The 23,337-nt window shown below is 50.9% G+C and overlaps 1 protein-coding gene across 3 annotated transcripts in view; it reads right to left on the bottom strand.

The window, feature by feature from the left end:
- The window catches only part of GRM4 (glutamate metabotropic receptor 4), a 230,754-nt gene extending 211,155 nt beyond the window's left edge, over positions 1–19,599 (bottom strand). Inside the window, exon 1 of one of the 3 annotated variants that reach the window (XM_030561356.1) lies at positions 18,710–19,599. The gene's annotated coding sequence lies outside the window, so the exon portion shown is untranslated. Of the gene's footprint in view, positions 1–18,292; positions 18,354–18,709 lie in introns of those variants that run through there. The other 2 variants (XM_030561358.1, XM_030561357.1) reach the window with 2 other exon arrangements.
- Positions 19,600–23,337: the final 3,738 nt, after the last annotated feature.

Genomic DNA, 23,337 nt, shown 5'->3' with positions numbered 1-23,337 from the left:
TTTTTCGAACAAAGCACTGACCTGCAAACTACTCATGACACCCCCTTTATCAAGTAGCCATTAGCCTTTATCTCTATGCATTTACTTGTTAAACTTGCTTTTCCTGTAAAATCTTGATTGATTATGCATGACCATTATCTTTTATTAATCACTTTGTTTACTTCTGTGTATAAATATTGATGCTCACCCCTAATAAAGGGGCCACACTTATTCTAAAGCTTTTGGGTTAGTGTGAGCCCGTTGATCAACGCATTGGTGTCTGGTCTCTGACAGAATTATGTGCCCATACCCACTCCGCACGAACTCGGGTGCTGGAGAGATGAGTAAGGACTTGCTTTATTACCTAACAGAACCACGAGCGAAATATCACAGCCCTGGAATGAGGCTCAGCGGCAAAGCTCAGCAGAGCCTAGAGCACTCAGAGAGCCTGGGAGCGGCTTCTCTTTTAAAATAAGATAATTTCCCTCCTGCTCTCTCTCTCTCTCTCACGTATCTTTTGATCATATGATCTGAATGAGCTGAAGGTAAAAATATCACAGCAAGTAACAAAGAGGTGCAAATAATGAGAGGACAAGAACCCCCCTGAATCCTCGTCCCAGTCTCAAGTGAGATGCTACAAGGAGCTGAAGAGGGCCCAAGGACTGTGTTTGAAATGGGGCAGGAGAGGAGTGATTTCCACCCCTCCCCCCCCCCACACACACACACACCCCAACCCCTCTCCTCTTGCTCCAAAAAGCTGATATAATCTTGAGTCCAAACAGGCAACATTCGAAAGTTACTTTCTGCCCCCTATCCCCAGCTCTAAAATGTCCAATGTGCTTCAGAGCCCTAGTTGAGTTCCTCTCCTCAGGCTCTGCAAAGGGTCCCGATTACCTGGCTATTACCGATCGCTCTCCCCATCCATTCCCACTGGTTCCTGCAGTCCCAGGAAGCTGAAAGAGGACGAAATCAGCACTGGGCGGGGAGGATGGGGAGAAAGGACTAGGGAGGCCGAACATATTCAATGAATGAATAATTCAGCTGCTAACAGCTTTACTGGTGCATCCTCCAGGCCTGGAGACTCTTCCCCTGGAGCTAGGTTACCCTTTTACATAACTGGATCTTACATCTAGCTAGCAACTTGCATCCCAAAGCACTTAAACATGAATCACACCCCCACTGAAATGCACCCACCTCTGGGGAGGGGGTGGGGGTGCAGTTGCACAGCACATAGCACGTTCATGGGAACGTGGGAGAGGAGGTATTTTGGATCCGGATACAGAGGCAAACCCCTGCTCTCATGGAAAGTGCCTCTGGATGCAGACACATGGCAGAGAGGCAAATGCTCAAATCCCCATGCAGACAGAACCTCACCTCCAAAAGCTGGCACGCAGTCATCTAGATACCCAAGCCGGCAATCCCAGTGAGCCAGGGGGCCAGATCCTCAGCTGGAGCAAGTCAGCCTAGCTCTGTAGGTAGTTCACTCTGGCTGAAAAGCATTCAGCTATCCCCTGCATACAGCAAGGCCTAAATTGCTGGACTCAGAGGGGAGTCTGAGCAGCAAAATTGAGATGGGGAGAATCCTGGTTCAAAGGCATTGGGATGCTGCAGTAGCGGCTCTAGCCCTGGGGCACCCACCCCACTCAGAAGCATAAGAAAAGAAAATCTGAGTTAAATAAACTGATTCCCCAATCTTCATGCTCTGCACCTATCCCAGTGCTTGCCAAAATGGTACAGGAGCAGCTGTTCAAAGTTAATTCTGCTCATTCCACCAGAGGACCCACACGGGCAGCTGTATGTGACAGCCCATGAGTCACTACAGCAAAAGATAGGCCCCCCTTCCTGTTTACCATTTCAAAATACAGCATCCGTGTTTGTACAGCACCTGGCACAACAGAGCCCTGATCTGTTTGAAGCCTCTAGGAACAACGGCCATGTAAGTGTTACATCCACAGATCTAGAAAATTGTGTCCCCCCCTGGCCTCCAATCCCAGGTTTTCAGTTACAAAAAAGACGCAGAGCGCAAACGCACGGAAAGAGTGCGACGGTGCATTTCCCCTTCTCAGTTTCCACTGAGCTCAGCTGCAGCTGAGCTATTTGGACAGCGAGAGCGTCTGGGATTTATTCACGGAAGAAAGAGGAAAGCAAAGCACAGCCCCAGCCTCTCCACGCCAGGCGAGCGCTTTATCAGCACATAATGAGCCCGTCTTGATGGCTCGTTCTATTTCAAATGAGAGATTCGCCCGTCCACCCCCCACTCCAAAGGCTGGATCCGAAATCTAGCAAAAGGCAGGGTAACTAATCGGATGATGTGTGCATTTCCAGGTTCCTGGGCTGTAAATCCGCAGCTCTGGTTGTCGCTCTGCCCAAGTTAAACCCACTTAACAAACGTCAGGACGTTCACAAGTGGATATTAATGCTGCTGGCCAGTTCTGGTTTGCCTGCTCCATCTATCCTGCTCGGAAAGAACTGCCAAGTCCACTTACCCCACCCTGAGTGCCCCGCTCCTAGGCTGGCTTTCTGTAACTCGATTATCAATGGAAGCATTCAGAGAGCGGCTCAGCTTAATGTTATTGAGCCGTTAATTAGCATTTGCTAGTGTCATCTGCTCTCCTGGAAAGCCGAGGTGATGTGTGGGAATGGTACCTTAGGCTAGGGAGGGTTGGACCCTTCATTCCCAGTGGGTGCAGTTCCACTGGCACAGGATGTAGTGTAGACAGGATTTTGGATTTTAATATGCAGTCATCTAACCTGAGCCCACCCGAGTCCTGCCAACACCACAGCCTCCATAACAGCTACCACCACAGGTGTGGTCTTTGAGCCCTAACGCGACCAACTGCAAAAATACCCCGCTTCTATGGTGCTTCGCAGCAGTACTTGCATTGGTTGTGCCTGTTCCTTGAGAGCACCATGCTGCAGTTCTTGGGCCCAGCAGCAGACGAATGGCACTTGGCTGGGAGATGGCATGATCCCACAAAGGGAGATGGAAGCAAGAGATTATGGAGTTTTTAACATCTCTCGTTCAATGCTCGGCAAAATGGCCCGCTTTAGTGCCCCCAGGACAGCTGGGTGGCACTTCCTGCCGACAATGCCATAAAATGATGAGTTGGCAAAGTGTCTGGGCAGTGGTAAAGGTGTTAAATGAATAGCTCAGGTCTGTCTTTGGATGGAGAGAGCAGCGCATCCATATTACCGCTGTGTCATTCGCTCCGTTACACAGGGAAGCTGCCGAGGGTGGTAGCTTGTCTGCAAGCTGTTTTGTGCTGCAGATTGAATTATACCTGGAACTTGTGTCTTGGCAGTAAGACAGCAAGAGGCGGGGGAGCAGGGCAGAAGCAGCAGCATCTAGTGAGTGGAGCACACCACTAGGAACACACTATCCTTGATTTTAGCTTTGCTAGTGACTCACTGCAGGAACTTAGAAAACTTCCAGCCCTTCCCTGCCTCAGTTTCTCCAAATGAAGAGAAAAATACTAACCCACCTCATAGCAATGTAGCTAGGGTTTATGGGCCCAACCCGTTAAGGTTCTGAGCACCCTCAAGCTGAGGGGCTGAGTCCATCTTTACACTGGGTCAGATTCTCAGCTGGCATAAATAGGCATAGCCGCCTTGATTCCAGTGGGTCTTTGGTCATTTCTACCAGCTGAGGACCTGGCCCTGTCTATTAGTCTATATAGCCCTGGCATCCTGCCTGCATCTCGTCCTCTATAGCGCACCTTGGCTTTCACTGGCGTCATCCCGATGTATTCAGACCCATCTTTACGTAGCATCATTTCTCACTCAGCTTGATTGCAATGGCCTTGAACACAGGATGCTTTAAATAAACCTCTGCGTTGCATTAAGTGCTGGTGGTTTACAGCTGTCGCTCTAGAGGGTTCGTACTTCCCAGCCTGATTTGTAGACCCCTTACGTGACTAACTTCCCTGCTGGCATTGACTGCCTAGCTCCTCTAGAGCTGCCTCTTCCAGCTGCCTACAATCAATGGTTTCCATAGCAGGAGTGTTGCCTGATAGCTGGAGAACCAGGAGCTGGGACTCCTGCGTTCTCCACCTGGCTTTGCCAGTGACTCACTCATGCCCATCACTTAAGGACTGTCTGCACCGGAAGTGGAGGTGTGGCTGCAGCCCACAGACGTATCCAGGCTAGCTTGAGTGACAATAGCATGAAGCTATGGTAGCCCAGGCTGCACAACCCACCTGGGGTATGTACTCTTGTTATAACCTTATTCCCAGATTTGGACCTTAGCGTCCAAAATATGGGGGTTAGCATGACAACCTCCAAGCTTAGTCACCAGCTTGGACCTGGTACCTGCTGCCACCACCCAAAAAATTAGAGTGTTTTGGGGCACTCTGGTCCCACTGAAAAACCTTCCCTGGGGACCCCAAGACCCAAATCCCTTGAGTCTCACAACAAAGGGAAATAATCCTTTTTCCCTTCCCCCCTCCAGGTGCTCCTGGAGAGATACACAGACACAAGCTCTGTGAAACTACCCTCTCCGTTCCCAATCCTGGAAACAAAAAGGACTTTCCTATTCCCCCAGAGGGAATGCAAAATCAGGCTAGCCAATTCAACACACACCGATCTCCCCTGATTTCTTCCTCCCACCAATTCCCTGGTGAGTACAGACTCAATTTCCCTGAAGTAAAGAAAAACTCCAACAGGTCTTAAAAGAAAGCTTTATATAAAAAAAGAAGAAAAAATACAAATGGTCTCTCTGTATTAAGGTGATACAATACAGGGCTAATTGCTTAAAAGAATATTGAATAAACAGCCTTATTCAAAAAGAATACAAATCAAAGCACTCCAGCACTTATATTCATGCAAATACCAAAGAAAAGAAACCATATAACTTACTAGCTGATCTCTTTGTCCTTACACTTAGAAACAGAAGATTAGAAAACAGAACTACTTCTCCAAAGCTCAGAGGAAGCAGGCAGCCAGAAAACAAAGACCCCAGACACACAATTCCCTCCACCCAAAGTTGAAAAAATCCGGTTTCCTGATTGGTCCTCTGGTCAGGTGCTCCAGGTGAAAGAGACATTAACCCTTAGCTATCTGTTTATGACAACTCTAGGCTAGCTCATGCTGCCTCAACTGTTCTTGTTGCTGGAACTGGCTAGATCAAAACTAGAGCATGTCTCCACATGTTGCAATCACACATCTGAATGCAGCATAGATATGACAACATCCTCTGTGTTCCCCACCCCTCTGCACACACCCCTGTTACAAAGCATTATTATACTAAACCCAGGGCCATCCAGTGGTTCACAGCTGTCACCATGCCACCCCCTGTGCCTCTGGCCACTTCCCAACGACAATGAGGGTAGAATGCAGACCTTCCTGCTCCAAAAGCCCTGTTCCTCTGTGACGGAGAATCTCCATTAGCTGTTCACCATACAGGACCTATGTCACACAGTTCCATCCAATGCAGGGCAATGGTGCTTACGTACATTGCTATAACAGACTGGTTATTCACCTACCTCCCGAGAATGATCGACGATATCGCTTTAGTCATCTGTAAAACAGGATACCCGTCCCTCCTAACACACCACTACCTCTCATGAAGAGCTTGGAGATCCCCAGCTGAAAGCTGCCATCTCGGTACAGAGCATTATTACATTGTCCCTACTGGATTCTAGGGGGCTCCCATGTTGCTCCTACATCACTGACAAATGGTGCAATTGTAGCCCACTCACTGTGGCGCTCTGTCACCCTCTAGCGGAGGCCAGGGCTGCAGATATAGACCCTGCTACAGCCTTAGCTAGCAGAGTTGGGTCTTTTAGCTTAGGCAAAAGAGGCCTCTGCTTTTCAGACCAGAGCTCCTGGGCTCAGTTCCCTTTGCCAGTGAGACTCGCTCAGAGACATGATGTTATGCAACCAAGTTAATCTGGCCCTACGATGCTCCGTGCCCACTGAAATCAATTGATGGTGTGGCCACTCAGCATCTCTGGCCAACAGGAATTGGTTTCCAGGGTCCTCGGTGCCATACTTTTAAGGATTCAGCATCCAAAAATAGGACTGGATTCGCCCAGGAGCTCTCCTCCCATTTAGGCACCTAAAGAAAGGCCAGATTTCTAAGACAGCTTGGCCCTCCCAGCAGCTGGCGTCATCACACCGACAGCCAGATTTTCACAAGAACTCAGCACCCAGCATCCTGAGCTCTTGTGAAAAATCTGACCACTTATGTTGGTGCTAGGTTCTTTTGAAAACCTCGCTCCACCTGCATAAGCTTTTCAATAAGGGCAGCGAGACATGGCCTGGGTGAGTGGCTCTGTCCCTGCTGCAGTGTGGCTGCTTCCCTCGTGGACAGCTTTGTCCGGTGAGTGGGACAAAGAGGGAACAATTGTTAATAGATCTGCACCTTCCATTTGCTCAGCTTTCCGAAGTCACAATGTGCTAGGCAAACCCACCGGGTATCAATAAGTCAGAAGGTGGTGGTGGGAATCATGGCAGATCTTGGGCAGCGAGGGTTCCAATGCAAGTGAGTGGCTGATGCTTTGCACTTAGATGGTAGCTGTGGCTTGTCCCAGCTACCTCAGATTCAAAGATATCACCACAAGAAGAGGCATCCTTCGTTCCCAATGCAGCACAAGCACTTCAGAGCCAGGGGAAATGGTCAGGCCACAGTATCCTCATGCTTAAGCCATGGAGCGAGACATCAACTTGCCAGGCCAAATTCGACCTTCAGTTTAAATCGAGTACACTCCTTACAGGGCAACTTCAAGGGCACTTTCATCCAAGCTCTCAAAGCCCAAAGACACTTTCAAGTCAACAAGGGTGCAGACATGCAGTTTGAGCAGAATTTGGCTTGCTCACTATATCCTACAGACAGACTCAGGGCACATTCCCGCTCCCATGTTGCTGCTGGAAAACCTTCCATCTTCTGCAACAGAGGCTGAATTCATGCTAAACACCCCCCGAGCTGGCTATCCGGGTGTCCATTAGAGTGGGGTTCTGCTCTGAAAAGCAGCCATGTTACAAATGCCTTCCTCCCTTTAGAACCTACAAACATCAGCAGTTCCTTCCCCCCGTCCCACGCCCCAAACTCCTGTTAAGCCAGCTGAGCCAACATAGCGCTGGGAGAGGGAAGCGGATTCCACTCCGGTTCATGCAGCAGCACTAAAATCGTTGGCAGGGTTCTCGTTGCCGAGCCAAGTTCTGCCCTGCGTTGGAGCTGTGCAGACAGGCCCATGGAATCATTTGTAAAGGGACCACTCAGGGTTGCAAAATTAAGTCTACTCAAGACTGCAGGCTGGGAGTTGCTACTTTATTTAAACTGCATCACAAGGGGGGGGTGCTAAATCAGGAAGTAAGAGAAGGGTGGAACATAGCTCCACCCTAAAATACTCTGGGTATCCCAGTTAACCCTATCGTGACCACTTGACTACAGAATCTGTTACCAATGATAATTCTGCAAGAGTAATAAAGATACCATCTCTGTCCCCACCCCAACTCCCCGCTTGAACCCCAGACTTTAGGGTGAATTTTCAGGGCTGGCAGTTGTGGGGGGCGGGGGGAGTCTTTTTAGTCATCAACTCAGCAAAAGTGGCATGAAGGTGAAACACCTGAAGCCTGCAGCACCTTGTCTGCAGAGGTTTCAATCAAACTGTTCTTGAAGGGAACAATCCGCTCCCAACAAAGGTTTTTCCATGCAATTTCAAGCAGACAGTACTGCTCATCCCCCTAGGCCACCACTAACAGTTAAACTCCAATTCCAGAGTTTTTATTGCCAGCCCTCATGTACCAAGCAGAAGACACCTTGCAGGGTTATTCAGACCTCAGCTGGAATTGGCAGTTTCAGCAGCAAGAGGCCATTCACTTTTGACTTGTAAAGAGAGCCAATTTGGTCTGGCAATCATTGAGGGTATGTCTATGCTACAGAGACTGTACTGGCACAGGTATGTTGGCATAGACAACAAATATTGTGCCCCCACAACGTCAGACTTCCTGGAGCAGAAGCCACACTGCAACTGCCAAGCTTCCAAAGAGTCTCTGGGATTCCAACCATAGAGCTCCCAGTAATGGGAGCGAGAATTATGGGGCCAGATCCTGGTGTCATTTAAATCAGTGCAAGTTCAGCAGTGAATGGGAGCAGGACTGAGCCCCTTTGAAAATCTTGGGCTATTTCTTCAGCTGATGGAAATGAATGGGGCTCTGTTGACTTCACTAGAGGTATGTCAATGTACAGCAGCTGAGGATCTGGCCCATAAGGGGTAAACACAAACACCCATACTAAAGCCACATTGTTTGCCTGACAAGTGAAATGGGCACAAGCAGAGCCTTCAAATTAGGGGGGTAGAAATTCAGCAGGGGACCAGAAGTGGTTAGAGGTCCTCATTACAGAGCAGTTAAGTGAAATTCTTCCATAACACCATAAGTCAGATGGTCCTCCTAGTGTTCAGAGATTAGATCATACCCTAAGGGAAAGCAAGGGCATTTGTAGCATGCAGAGATCACAGGATTTCACGAGGCAGTTCTTTGCATGCTGCATACCAGCTCTAGGGGGGGATGAACTCTTACTCTGAATGGTGCAACTGCATTGATTTCTATGCAATTACATCCATGTACCTGGGAGCAGAATTTGGCCTGGGGTTCCCAAACGGTTATAATTTAGGTCACCGTAACAGCTCTGCAATACAAAATTGAGTTTATTGGAGCCGTATTGTAACACTGTCACATTGCACGAATGTGCCCACTGCCCAATGATTTTGGAGGACTGTAGAGGCATTCATTCAGCTTCACCAGCCCGTGCAAGGTAGGAAAGAAAAGATTGCACCCAAATTACATATGAGTAAACTGAAGCACAGAACAATTGAAATGATTTGCTCAACTCAATGGCTATTAGCCAGGATGGGCAGGGATGGTGTCCCTAGCCTCTGATTGCCAGAAGCTGAGAATGAATCACTCGATGATTCTCTGTTCTGTTCGTTCCCTCTGGGGCACCTGGCACTGGCCACTGTCAGAAGACAGGACACTGAGCTAGATGTTGTCACAGAGTCACCGGGCGATGCTCTGGAACTGCTCCCCACCAAGCCAGTCAGGACTTTGGGGAGCCTCCTCTCCCTTGGAGCAGACTTGTTCAGGGCAAGAAGCTCACACAGCTTCACCTCCTGGGTCTCTCCTTGGAGCATTCAGCATCCTCTGCCCCTCCGTGCGCTTCCCACAGCGAGTCCACCCCAGCGGGGTCCTGGGGAAGCCACTGGGTTCTGCACCCCCACTTTGCAGTCAGACGTGACTCTCAGCCAGCCAGTAAAACAGAGGTTTATTCGATAACAGGAACAGGGTCTAAAACAGAGCTTGTAGATACAGCAAACCGGACCCCTCCGCTGGGTCCATTCTGGGGGGCAGTGAACCAGACCCCCCAGGTCTGCACTTCACTCGACCCCAGCCAGCTCCAGACTAACAACCCCTCCCTCAGCCCCTCCTCTCTGCTCAGCCCCTTTCCCAGGCCAGGAGGTCACCTGATCCCTTTGTCTCCAACACCTTCAGCTGGCACCTTTGCAGGGGAGGGGCCCAGGCCATCAGTTGCTAGGAGACAGAGTGTCAGGCATTTAGGTGCACTGGCCCTTTGCTCTGCCAGATACTTAAGAACTGCCATGGGGACACTGAGGCACCAATACAGTATTCAGAGAAAACATTAAGAACTTTCCCAGTTCGTCACATCTCTCCCCCCTTCGAGACCGAACTGGGCGAGGTCACTTCAGCCAGTGACCTGGGGAAGTTCGAACACACCAAGGTTCCCATGGATGCCCCAGCATCTCTCCCATCCCTTGGTGTGAGTTACACCAGGACAGTCCAGTCTTACGCCCTCCCTTAGGTCGGGAGTGCTTGATGGCACTTGCAGGCCGCATGTGGGAAGGTTTATGCAGCCCACACCCTTTACCACCCCAGTACCCCTGGGCTTCAAGCTGGGATTGGGTCTTTTCCCAGCACTCTGGTCTGTGATTCGGGCTCCCTTGGTTAAGAGCCCCCATCTTGGCCTTTGCCAGCTCTGGGCTTGGGCAGCCGCTTCCCACTTTGTGGCCCAGACACAACACCTCTGCCGTCCCCCCTTGCACTTTCCAGCTTTTACCGTCAGTCCCACCTCCTTGAGGCAGCCCAGTCCCCTCTTCACCTGGGACACCTGTTCCTCCCAGGTCTGGCTAAAGATGCACATGTTATCAGTGTCTGCCAGGGCCAAGTTCTCCATCCCTCTCAGCTTGTCTAGAATCTCCCCAGGCCTAGGCATGGGGTCGGCATCGGACACTGTGATGGCTTTAAGCTTCTGATAGCCCCCATAAAACCAGATCATCCTGTCTCGCTTGGGGATCAGCCCCAAGGGTGAGGCCCATGGGCTGTAAAATGGCTGGATCCCATCTAAAGCCAGCAGGTCCTTGACCTCTCTCTCCAGGTTCTGGGCTGCTTTCCCAGTGACTCTGAATGGGGAACACCTGATGGGGAGATTGGCTCCCACCTCAGGGAAGAGATCCCCCTGGGGGTCTTCCCCCTTCTCCATCCAATCCTCCCTCTTCAGGTCCAGGGGTCCCCTCACTCTCCTCCCATCCAGCAGCTCGAACGGGAAGAACCCTGTGGATTCCTGGGGTACCACCAGCTGTCTCCCGATTCCCCCCAGTTCTACTTCCCCTTGGGGAGCCCATTTCCAGTACAGGAATCCCTCCTCCTGCAGGACTCTGTCCCTGCAGTCTTCCCCAAGGGGGTTTGCAGCGCTGTGGCCAGCAAGTTCTCTCAGCTTCTCCAAGGAGGGATCCCTCTGCAGCTCAGTCTGGGATTCAGCAGCTGGGGCAGGGAGTGGGACCTGCTCCCTCTCGCTGGCTGGGCCTGGGGTCACAGCCCCCCTGAGCCCTGTCCCTGGTAGCTCCCTCCCTGCTGTGTAATCACTTCCCAGCAGCACGTCTGGACCAGGCAAACCTGTTTGGCAGCTGACCTGCCCTGCCTGAGTGTCCCCCCACTCAGCTGGGGTCTCAGCTCCCCCCATGCTCAGCACTGCACTTGCTGTCCCAGTGGGGGCAGGCAGCGAGCTCTCTGCTCTGGTCACAGCATCAGAGCCAGCGTGAGCCCCCTCTCCGGTGTGCAGGGGGGCGGGGAGCATCTCTCCCTCCCACTCAGCCCCAGGGGGCTGGTTGCAGGCAGGCAGGCATCCTGAGCTCAGCAGCCCCTCCCCCCTGCCAGCCAGGTTATTTGCATTTTCACTGACCATTTCCATCCTAGCCAATTGGTTCCCTGGATTTGAATTCAAACTCTCGGCTGTTACAGGAGCGGGGCCTGGATCCTGTCCCATGGGGAGACAGTCACCCCCCAACAGGGCCTCCCAGCCGATATCCTGGAGAACCCCAACGACCAGCCAGCCCGACCCCTCCTGGGTCTGCACAGGGATCTGGGCCATAGGCAGGGCGAGGGGCCTCACCCCAGGGAACTTCACCCAGGTCCCACAGTCCCTCAGCATCTGGGGCTGCACCACCACAGTTCTCTCTGTCCCAGGGTCTCGCCCCTGCAGGCGTGTTTCCCCACTGACCCCTGGGCAGCCCCCTATGTTTCTCTGCTCCACCATCACCAATCCACGCTGCTGCTGCTTCTTCTGCAGCTTTTCCTCGGGCTCTTCCTTTCTCTCATGGTCCTCTCGCTCTCTCGGGCTCTGCTCCCATCCCATCCGTCTCCAATCTCCTGATGGGGAACCCAGTCGTGAAGACCCTCGTCTGATTGGGGACCAGACTCCCGGGGATGCCTGGCTGATGTTCCAGCTGCTCTCAGATCCTCTTGTAGCCCCATCTGGGCCAGGAATCTGCTCCTCAGAGCAGTGCTTCTCCTTCAACTGCACGATTAACTGTGCCTTGGTGAATTTCCCCATGCGTAACCCTCTCTTTGTGCACAGGATCACAATGTCCTCAAGGAGATGGTGATAGGCCATCACTTCACCATTCCCAAGTGGCTCTGGACTCACAGGCCCGTGTGCTCTTGGCTCCCCCATGGTTTCCAGGAAGAACCCCAGGTGTGCCAGCCCTTCTTGTGATCACCACCTCTTTGCCAGGGTCGAGCTGCAGACTCCTCCACCCCTGGGACTGCTCCTGCAATCCCCAGGGGAACCCTGCTACTGCAAAATCCTTCTCTCTCCCAGGGTCGAGTGGCAAGCTCCTCCGCCCCTGAGACTGCTCGCTGCAGTCCTCAAGGGGACCCCGTTATTCCAACAGTCCTTCTCGCTGGTCACACACTCCCAGAGGTTAACTGCCCCCTGAAACCGTCCCTCTCTGAGCCTTCAGCACGCCTGGTCCTCATTATCCCTCCTTTGTTTTACTGCTCCCCAGTCACTTACTGCAAGCAGCGCCATTCACGGGGTGCAGTACATCCCACCTCTGCCACCAGTTGTCACGGAGTCACCGGGCGATGCTCTGGAACTGCTCCCCACCAAGCCAGTCAGGACTTTGGGGAGCCTCCTCTCCCTTGGAGCAGACTTGTTCAGGGCAAGAAGCTCACACAGCTTCACCTCCTGGGTCTCTCCTTGGAGCATTCAGCATCCTCTGCCCCTCCGTGCGCTTCCCACAACGAGTCCACCCCAGCGGGGTCCTGGGGAAGCCACCGGGTTCTGCACCCCCACTTTGCAGTCAGACGTGACTCTCAGCCAGCCAGTAAAACAGAGATTTATTCGATGACAGGAACAGGGTCTAAAACAGAGCTTGTAGATACAGCAAACCGGATCCCTCGGTTGGGTCCATTCTGGGGGGCAGTGAACCAGACCCCCCAGGTCTGCACTTCACTCGACCCCAGCCAGCTCCAGACTAACAACCCCTCCCTCAGCCCCTCCTCTCTGCTCAGCCCCTTTCCCAGGCCAGGAGGTCACCTGATCCCTTTGTCTCCAACACCTTCAGCTGGCACTTTTGCAGGGGAGGGGCCCAGGCCATCAGTTGCTAGGAGACAGAGTGTCAGGCATTTAGGTGCACTGGCCCTTTGCTCTGCCAGATACTTAAGAACTGCCATGGGGACACTGAGGCACCAATACAGTATTCAGAGAAAACATTAAGAACTTTCCCAGTTCGTCACAATGGACCTTTGGTCTGACCCAGTATGGCCGTTCTTAAGTGACTTCACCCATCAAAGTCACTTGTTGTGCTGAAAATAGAACCCAGGAGTCCTGCCTCTTAGTTCCCTGCTCTAACCACTAATCCACATCTTTACAGAGCTGGAGAGGAGAACCCACAAGTCCTGCCTCCCAGGCAGGGGCACGATTTCAGAAAAAAATTGGGGCAGCGGGGGGTGCAAAGATGTGTCAGCGTATAGAAAATTATATGTGAATATGTTATTTCCTGCGACATCGGGGGATGCAAAAGTGGAGCATATAGACCTGCCAGAAGTCTGAGGAAGTGCCAGACTAAAGGTCTGGGGAGGCAACTGCCCCCTTTGACCCATAGCAAATTATGCCCCTGCTCCCAGTCCCCCGCTCGAACCCTTAAACCACATTTCCTCCCAGGGCCGCCCAGAGGATTCAGGAGGCCTGGGGCAAAGCAATTTTGGGGGCCTCTTCCATAAAAAAAGTAGCAATACTATATTGTCATGGGGGCCCCTGTGGGGCCCAAGGCAAATTGCCCCACTTGTATGTCCCGTCCCCCTGGCGGCCCTGTTTCCTCCTCCCTACTGGAAAGAGGTGCTGCTAATGAAGTGATTAAAATCCACTAATCCTAGATAGCATGGACTCCCCAGTGCAAAAGTTCAACAAGGAGAGATCCTCCCTTGGTTTCGCTGCTGCGGCTGTTGTGAGTTTAAACCAGCATCAAGACCCTTTTCTCCACCTGCTAATCCTTTGGAGAGCAAGGACAGTCTTATCACAGCATAATATTCCAATTAGCTTGCACTAGTTTTTGCCCACTTGAGAGGCTATTATGGGAGACTTTGCTTTGGCTGTAGATTTTGCTGCCAAGCCTGTGTTAAGTACAGCAGAAAGGAGGTGGGGGGAGGGAGAAGTAGTCAAGAAATGGCTTAAACAAAGTGGAAGCCTAAAGAATTCAGGTTAAGTTACCCCAGTATTTGTTTGCCTAAGCAAGAAAAGTAGCCCCAGGGCTATGAGCAACTTCTTAATAGAAAAACACAGGCCCTGTACTTAAACAAAATAAATTTAATTAAAATGAGGCCCCAATTCAATGATGCCTGGATTAACTAGCAAGGCCAATACCATGAGCTCTTATATAATCATGACCCAATTAAAAGAGAGCTAATATCTACCTCCATTGGATGTGGTCCAGCTAATGGCAACATCTTCTGCATGTTCATTTTTTAAAGGAAAGTGGAGCGTACTAAGTAGAAATCTCTGAAACATACTGTTCATAATAAATAAATTTCATCAACAACATTCCAAAGGGAAGTAGCAGCCTTCATTTAGGTCATTATAAAACTGTTCTCCCCCCTCACGTGGGGCCTGACCCAAAGCCCATTGAAGTCAATAGAAAGAGAGATTCCCAATGGGCATTGGATCAGGCTATTTGAATACATGTAACTGCAGGCAAGTTCTCCCTCTTCTGTCCTTCGTAAAACAGAGCCAATTTTAATCCCTTGCTTTCAAGGATTGTATCGCACCAAAAAGGAAAGGCAAGGCAGACTGGGAGAACGTATCAGCTAGAGATCAGAGAATGTGACAGAGTGACAGGCAGAGAAACAAAGCAGTTTCTGATTTGAACCAGCATTGATTATACTTATAAACAATCCCAACCAAAGCATCGGAGTTGGAAGAAGTCAGTCTTCATTTCTGCTTGTACAAATGCAATGAAACCTTTACATTAATTTTTGATAACCACTCGCTAACTGGGGCAGCTCAGGCATAGAATGATAGAACTGCCCAAATTTCAGCTCATCAGAAATATATCAGCTGCAGACAGGGGCCCAGGATCTTGCCACATACACATCACCCCCATCCCATGTGCAAGTCCCAGGATATCACTCTAGTAATAACTGAAAGCCCACTGTCCACACACCCCTTTTCCAACCAGCCGTCACTGGAAGTCTTCAATACTGGCAGATAGGCAAGCCAGTTTCAGTGGAGCATATCCTGATGTCCCCAGAGAAGCTTCTTGCTGGGCGGTGATGTGTAATGCATGTGCATATAAAGTTGTTACATTTCAGAGAGGTGGCACCCTTATTGCTACAAGAAGACTATGGGGGAAAGAGCCTGAGTGAGCCAAGCAGCAACATTAAGGGGCCAGCACAAAATTAGCAGAAGAATACTCAGGGTGGGAGAAGAGGAGAGGGGAGATGAGAGAGATCACTTGATCATTACCTGTTGGTTTACTCCCTCTGGGGCACCTGGCACTGGCCACTGTCAGCAGACAGGATACGGGGCTGGATGAACCTTTGGTCTGACCCAGCATGGCCATTCTTATGTTCTTATTTTATGGTGGTTTATGATTAGGTGAAGCTGTTTTCAGCACACTGATTTTCTTCCACTACCTTCAAATATTCAGGAGAGCGAAAGACAACAGGTAAGCAATGCAAAAGTTGAAAACCACAGTTTTCCCTCTGATATTTTGTGACAATATTTCTGGGCCTCAGCTGACAGAGGAACTGTCAGCCAATAGCCCCATGCACTTGCCAGTCTGATATCGACAAGACGCAACACAGGGCTTAATTTGTGCCAGGGCTGAGCCCCGGCACTTCTGGGCTTGCTGCATCAGTTATCAAAGTGAAAAAATTGCGTGAGCCCTGGCATCTCATTCATTACAAATTAAGCACTGAGGCCATGGAAAGCTGTCAGGGAAGTTGGGGAATTGGGATTGAAAGGAAGGCGGGGGAAGGGGGATTTTGTTCTGAGTGTAAACTTCTAAGTCACTTCCCTCTCTGCTTTTTGTATCTCTAGATCCAACACCAGAGTATCTCATCCTCTCACAATCATTTATCCTGTGAGGTAGGGAAGACTATTATCCCTATTGTGTACAGATGGAGAACTGAGGCACAGAGACACTTGCCCAAGGGCACATGGAGCAGGAAATTGAAGCTGGATCTACAAAATCCAGGGCTAGCACACTAACCATGGGGCCACCCTTCCTCTCTCAGAGAATGCTATGAAGCAGCAAGGCTACCCAAACTGATGGGAGTCAGGGAGAACCTGCCTTCAGAGGAGGTTTTACTATAACTACAGGGGCATCGGGCACCTTCTTCTGAAGCAACTGGTGCTGGCCACTGTGGGAGATAGGACCCATGGCCTGACCTATGTTCCTGTGATTTACCCCTCACTCCCTTCAGCCAGCTCCCACCCCAGGACCAAAATCAATGACAAAAGGGCTCCAATATCTGAATGAAGGAGAAGTGTGATGTATTCCTGGAAGAAGAAAAGGAGCAATTGCAAAAATTTCCCCCCCGACAGTACTACATCTGGGAGCATGTTTTGGAACTGCAGCAGGGATTGAGAGAGGAGGGGGGGCTGTCTCCTCACCCTGTCCCCTTAAGTCCTGAGCTGCACTGGATTGGCAGGGGTGAACCTTTTCCCAGTTCAATGCCTTCTCTCCCCCTGAGCAGCAGGAACTTCTGCAAGGAAGGAGACCTGAATTCAGGATCTCCCTGGCAGTTAAAGGAAAGAAGATGCTGTCCGAGGACCGGAGAAGTGAGCTGAGCTCTTGATTTAACTACTGGTATTTCCCTGAGCTCCTGGAGGCATTCAACCTATCTGATGGTCTCTCTTCACCCACAGGCTGTGCCTAGAGCAACCAGCCAGCGCATGGGACCACCTCCACCACTCCACTTCTCTCCTCCAACCCAGCCTTGTATTGTTCCCACTTCAAACCCAGAGCCAAAGGTCAGCCAGCAACAAGGATGACTCATCTCTGAGCCTCCTAAGTGCGGACACAAGCAATATGATGATGGTGGTTTTGTGAGACAAAAGCACCCTGCTATGGATGAGCAGAGCATAACAAACTTATGACATTTAAAATACATTATAATGAAAGGTGGGGGGTGGGCATCCAACAAGTTACCCTTGGGCTATCAGATACCAAACCGATTTTCTCTCAAAAAGAACCCCCAGCTCTGCTGTTACAACAGCTTTGACTAGAGGGCCCCAGCCCCCAAAGGAACCACACACAGGGATGTGTTTGTACCCAGGATACAGATAAGGTGTGGATCCAACCTTCTGGGGTGATTCCTCTGCAGAGCACCAGCACCTCTGGCTTATTGGAAATGTAAAGACTGATAGGAAGCTGGCCTCATGTCCCTGATTTTTACATACCACCGAGAAAACATGCAGCCTCACACTCCATTTACAACAACTCCACTGGCCCTAACAAGGGTAGCTGCTATTTACTCTGCAATGGCAACACGCACCTGTGCCCTTCTGCTGTGGGTGGAAGCCCGAGCAGCTAGTCCTTCCAGCCTCTTCCATCTCTCCTGGGAAGCCAGGAGGGCTCGATCCCAGGGCAGCAATGCAAAGCGGATGCCAGGAAAGAGACAGCCTGACCAGTAACTACAGGTGCCTGGATCTATTGGACTGGTCCACTCTGAGTCACACTCCGTTGCTCTCGCATTGGCAAGATCTTCCCCTGCCTCGGTTCGCATTGTCCCCTTCGGAGAGCATTGGAGAATCCTCTCCCCAACAGCTGTAACAGGAGTCCAGCCTCGGCTAGACGGACTGGGCAGGACAAGCAGCAAGCACCAGAGGGCAGCATGTGTATGTGGGGGCGAGGGGGTGCTAGCGGTTAGCAAAAACCAGAGACTGGTTTCCAGTCCCAGAGCCAAGCTCCGGGGAAGGTGGAGGGGCTAATTACCAGGCAGGATTAGCCAAGCAATAAGACCCGCAGGGAGGGGAAAGACAGTCTCCAGCACTACTGGGGGCGCTGAGGATGCAAACTACTAACGATGCAAATCAGTTGAGGACAGAGTGAAATTGAAACAGCCAAGCAGCCTCGGAAAGCACATTGAATCCGGCTCACTTCGCAGCTGCCCGCTCACCCCGCCAGTGTCCGGATCAGGTTCAGTCGTCTGCTCCTTAGTTCCTTTCATTTGCTTCCCCTGGCAAGCAAATATCTCCACGTTGGGCTTGATTTAATCCCTGTTTAAGTCTTTCTGCGGTAGTTTAGCTCGGCGCAGTCTGCCTCCCTCCTCCCTTAAAAATGTTAGCGAGGTTCAAACAATCTCTCAGTATTTATGCAGATGCCACATTAAAAGAACAAGGGGGAGAGGGAACAGAACCCAGCCTGCTGCGGAAGATGCATGTTGACTTAAGATCTTACGTGCCTGTTCCTCTGCTGCATCTCTCTCTGCCCCGTGGTATTTGGGTGCTGTTATATTTATGGCAAGAGAGGGAAGGTTCCCCCAACCCCCGTCCCCTTCCTGTTCAAACTGTTACCTGCAATCCCAGTGATGCCTTGCAATCCATTAGCAGGACTCTGGCTGTGCTGATGGCTTCATTAACATGTCCTCCAACAAGCAAAGCCCCCTATTCAGAGGTAAAGCGTCTTCCCACTCCTCCCCACTTGTTCCATGGAAGACTAATAAGGATAGGATAGCTGAATGGGACCTAGGCTCCCCTTCCACCACCCCCTACTCCGCGCCCTCTACACACACCTCGTTAATTACAGCCCTGCAGGTCAGATGGTTTCCAGAGGGGGCATTTTTGGTCTGGAAGACAAGGTGATCTGTCCTCGCGATTGCTCCTTAAAAGCCACTTTTGGCTCGTGGTGAGAAGCCCCGTCCGGACCTGACTGAAAACCCCACCCCACAAGAAACGCACCGACAGGCATCGGGGGAGAGAAACTAAACTTACCCCTCCGCACCCAAGTTGGGCGAAATCCGAATCCTCTCGGCCCTTTCCAAGCCCCTGGCTGCCCGGAGCAGCCTCGCAAGGAGCTGTCCACGGATCCTGTGGTGCTGAAACCTCTGGCTGCCTTCCCACCCTCCGCTTGCCTTTTGCCCAGCAGTTCAATCGATGGCAGTTTTCACTCGTTTTCTTCCCCCAGCACCCAGGGCAACCCGGACAGCGGTGGCTAATTTTTTGGTTTGTTTTACGGGGGCACGGCCAGTTCCCCCCTCCTGCAATAGTAATCTCCGAGCCCTTCCCCGGGGCTGCAGCAGAGATTCGCCTTCCTCCACTCCACGCCTTGATAGCAAGGAATAATGCAGACTCGATCCTGTTTTTGTGGGGGTGCCAATCCCACCCCCCACACACCTCTCCTTGGGCAAGCCGGTTTAGGTACACACGGCTCACCCGGAGGAGCTGCCCACTTGCATGGTGCTGAAAGAGATTCCAAAGCCAGGCGGGAAGGGGGCTCTGTTATCCACCCCAGATCTTGCTGAAATAAAGCTGTATTCCAGGGGCAACGAGGCTGATCCCGCTTCTGCCAGCGCGCATCATCCAGTTGCTTTATTAATTTAAAAGAAACCCTTTAAATTTGACGCATAAGGCAGCGGAACTGCCGCTGGGGAGGGGGAGAGAAAAGGGATTTGCTGGCTGGCGTCGGGGGAAAGGGAGAATCCTTGCTGTCCGTCAGTGCTTGATTTAAAACCTCAAAAAGGTCCTCCAGAAAGAAAGAGAGATCAGCTGCGAGGGAACGGTCCATGCATTCCCCCCCGCCCGCAGCACTGCAAAGAGAGCGATGTAGGAGATGAGCCAGAGGAAGGGAGCTGCAGTCACGCTAAACTAAATTCAGTCGGATAACATCTGCTCAGCAGCATGCACAGCAGCCAGCGAGAGCAAGCCAGCCTTGGAAGTTTTGCATTGGGAGCTGCGGTGAAGCCCCAGGCTCTGATTTTGGCCAGCCTTTTAAAGCACTAGTACACCTTGGCAGTGGCGGGGAAGGAGACTCAGAGGATCGTGTGTGCAAATGCACTTCACATCCATCCTACACCCATCCATAAAGGCCGGCGCACACGCCCTATACTCACAAACCCTGACACATCTCACATCCAGCACACCCTCGGCATCTCTGCAAATCCACACACCCGAAAGTGAAGGCAGGGATTCCATAAGAAAACCTCATTCCCCTCCCTTACCCCTCCCACACACCTCACTCGAGCCCCTTTTTAAGTAGGGTTGTAAAAACAACGCACCCCTCCAAGCCAGGTCTAAAACTTCAGGCTAGTTGTCCCTGCTAAGACTCCCTGTTTAGAACTAAAACCACAATTCTCTAAGCTCTAGGAAGGATGAGTTTGACAGACAGCCTCGTGGCTTATCATTTCTAGTGTATCTTTTCACTCCTTTAATGCAAGAAACGTCTGGTTAACATTGCTGTCCCTAAGGAGGTTGGGTATCTAGCAGTATGTGTTTGATAGACAGATCATTTAAGCAGCAGCAAGTGCCTGTGAGCAACAACTAATTTTCCGTGAGTATTTTTATAGTAAGTATGACAGCTGTTACAACGCTCAGACTTCTTGGGGTCTAGTCATGGCTCTGCCATGGTTCAAAATGGAGTGTTGACAAAGTCCCTTCCCCCTTGCCTCAGTTTCCCCATCTGTAAAATGGGGATAATGGTCGCGCCTACCACTCAGGCTTGTGGCCAAATTCAAGCAATCGCTCTTTACAGAGAGTGCTTTGAGATTCTCAAATGAAAGGCGTTATAGGAGGACAACATATTTGGATGGATACTCTTTGAAGCAAGGACTGTCTCTTAGCAGGTATATGTAGAGGGGCTAGCACAATGGGTTCTGATCTCTGCAGCTGGATCCGGGTCCCCCAGGCACTCCAGCAGTACAAATAATAAATATTTTGCTCCCTGCACATGGTCAGCATAGCACGTGGATTCTATAATGTCTTGTTTTGCTAATAAACCAACTCATTGGCAGACTCTAGTGGCTCTGAAGAAGTCATTGTGGTCTATCAATTCATTAATCCAGAGGTGAGGAGGAAGAGCCCCCTAGTAATAACCATTGACACAGCAACTGCTTTAATCCATCATGGTAATGACTGATAGCTAATTGGTCATGAGAGCTCTTCTGAAATGTGCCTTTCACTCCATAGCATGGTGCTGGCAGAGCACTGAAAGCTATAACTGGAGTGTGTAGCAAAGTATCTCTTTAAGCCACTTAAAGCAAAAGGAGTTAACACAATAGAAACCATGGACTAGATCCTCAGCTAGTGTGACTACACCGTTGCTAGCCATTTACCCCCACGAACAGCTGGCCCTGCATTGGGAGTCGCTAATTTGGCTTCCCTGCCTCACCTTTAAAGAATGAAATTTAATACAAACCAGCTCTTAAAATAAAGGTTTAGAGCAGGGATCGGCTACCTTTGGCACATGGCTCACCAGGGTAAGCACCCTGGCGGGCCAGGCCAGTTTATTTACCCGCCACATCTGCAGGTTTGGCCGACCGTGGCTCCCATCGGCCGCAGTTCGCCGCTCCAGGCCAATGGGGGCTGCGGGAAGCAGCGCGGGCCGATGGATGTGCTGACTATAGCTTCCTGCCACCCCCATTGGCCTGGAGTGTTGAACTGCAGCCAGTGGGAGCAGCAGTCAGCCGAACCTGCTGTTGCGGCAGGTAAACAAACTGGCCCGGCCTGCCAGGATGCTTACCCTGGCGAGCTGCGTGCCAAAGGTTACCAGTCCCTGATTTAGAGCTTGGTTTTCACCTACAAAGGTAATTAGGACTTTCTGAAATCTGCTTCCCAGGCCTGCCTGAAATAATGTAAGTGTATCTAGGTGTACAGCAGGGAGCTTGTGCACATACCAAGGTAGCTTATGCCCCAGTGCAGGGTTAAGTAAGATCCTTAATAAATAATACCACCACTCTACTCTTATATAACCACTTTTCACCTATAGATCTCAAAATGTTTTACAAAGGAGGTCAGTATCATTACCCCCATTTCACTGGTGGAGAAACTGGGGCACATTCATGTCACCATTCTGTGCCTAAGGTCACCCAGCAGCAGAACCCAGGTCTCCGGTGTCTCTGTCCAGTGCTCCATCCACTAGATATTGTTACAGAGCTGGATTTTCAAGAGTACGGGGTTTGATAGGTCAATGCTCAGAGCCCTTTGAGGAACTGAAAAAAGAACTCAGCACCCAGAAGCTCCCAGTTATGCACCATCAGCAAGTTGGAACAGAGCCTTGCACCCAAAGCCTATATTCTTCTGAAAAATCTGGTCAATAGCCCCTGTTCCCAAGGAAACCAATGGCAACATTCTCATTGACTTGGATGACTGCAGGATCATTTTTCTAACTTCAGCCCTGTCGCTTATTTTGTTACAATGATCTCATTTATAGAAAGTTACAGTAGTTGGGAGTGTTGTTTCTATTCTGGTTTGGAAGAGGGAAGAAAAGGCCTGAAATCAAATCAATCCTCAAAGCCTCCCAAAACGTTCAACCTGCAAAGTGTGTGCAAATAAGAGGAGATTCAGACCCCTTGGGACAACTCCTATTCATTTACAGCAGCGTAAATCCAGAGTAACTCTATTGAAGGCAGTGAAGTTACTCCAAATCTACACTGGCATACCTGAATCAGAACCCAGCCCTTGGGGGGTTTTTTTGTTCGTTTGAAGAATTGAATGTCTCATGATGGAAGGTATAATGGGCCATTTCAAAGTTATTCTGAGATGGAGGGTGGGGTGGAAGAACCTAAAAAAAGAGAATAAAATATCTCCAGGCATTTTATATAGCATATTAATTACTGTTCCCAGCAATGGCCTTGTTCACCTGAATACATCCTACAGTCACGCTGCTCTGACATGCCTGGTCCCAGAGTACACAAGAGAAGAGGCTACAAGGAGCCACTCTTACTTTCTTCCTCTCAACAATGTCCAGGCTTCTACTTCTACAGATTCCAGGGGCAGCTCCAGGCCCCAGCACACCAAGCACGTGCTTGGGGCGGCAAGCCGCGGGGGGCGCTCTGCCGGCGCCACGAGGGCAGCAGGCCAGCTGCCCTCGGGGGCTTGCCTGCAGACAGTCTACTGGTCCCGCAACTTCAGCGGACCTCCCCCAGGCACCTGTGGGAGGACCGCCAAAGCCGCGGGACCAGCAGACTGTCTGCAGGCAAGCAGCTGAGGGCAGCCTGCCTGCAGTGCTTGGGGTGGCAAAATCCCTAGAGCAGCCCCTGACAGATCCCATTGTTTTCTAACAGCTGCAGGATCAAACCTCTCTGCCTGAGAGCTATTGGAATCTAGGGCTAACCTCTCCAAAGGCAGGGAGGCATTGTGGTCCCACACTCTCGCCTCAAAGCCTGCACAGTATAGTTTGCACCCTGCCCCTTCTATAATGGGTGTGGAAAGGTCAGGCTCCCATAGGGCTGATGGTGAGAAATCTGGCTTGAATGGCTAGCACCCATGTCCATGCTGCCCCCTCCCACCTGCAGCAGCTTAAGGACATAATATAACCCTTGGGGCTCCTCTGAACCCAACCACCTCCATGAGAAAACCCTCACTTAGAAATACCTGCATCAGGATGGGCTACTTAAAACAACCAT

This window comes from Gopherus evgoodei, chromosome 4 (assembly GCF_007399415.2).
Source record: "Gopherus evgoodei ecotype Sinaloan lineage chromosome 4, rGopEvg1_v1.p, whole genome shotgun sequence".
Taxonomy (NCBI): Eukaryota; Metazoa; Chordata; order Testudines; family Testudinidae; genus Gopherus; species Gopherus evgoodei.
The sequence above is the reverse complement of the archived record's forward strand: the minus strand, read 5'-3'. Positions and strand labels throughout refer to the sequence as shown.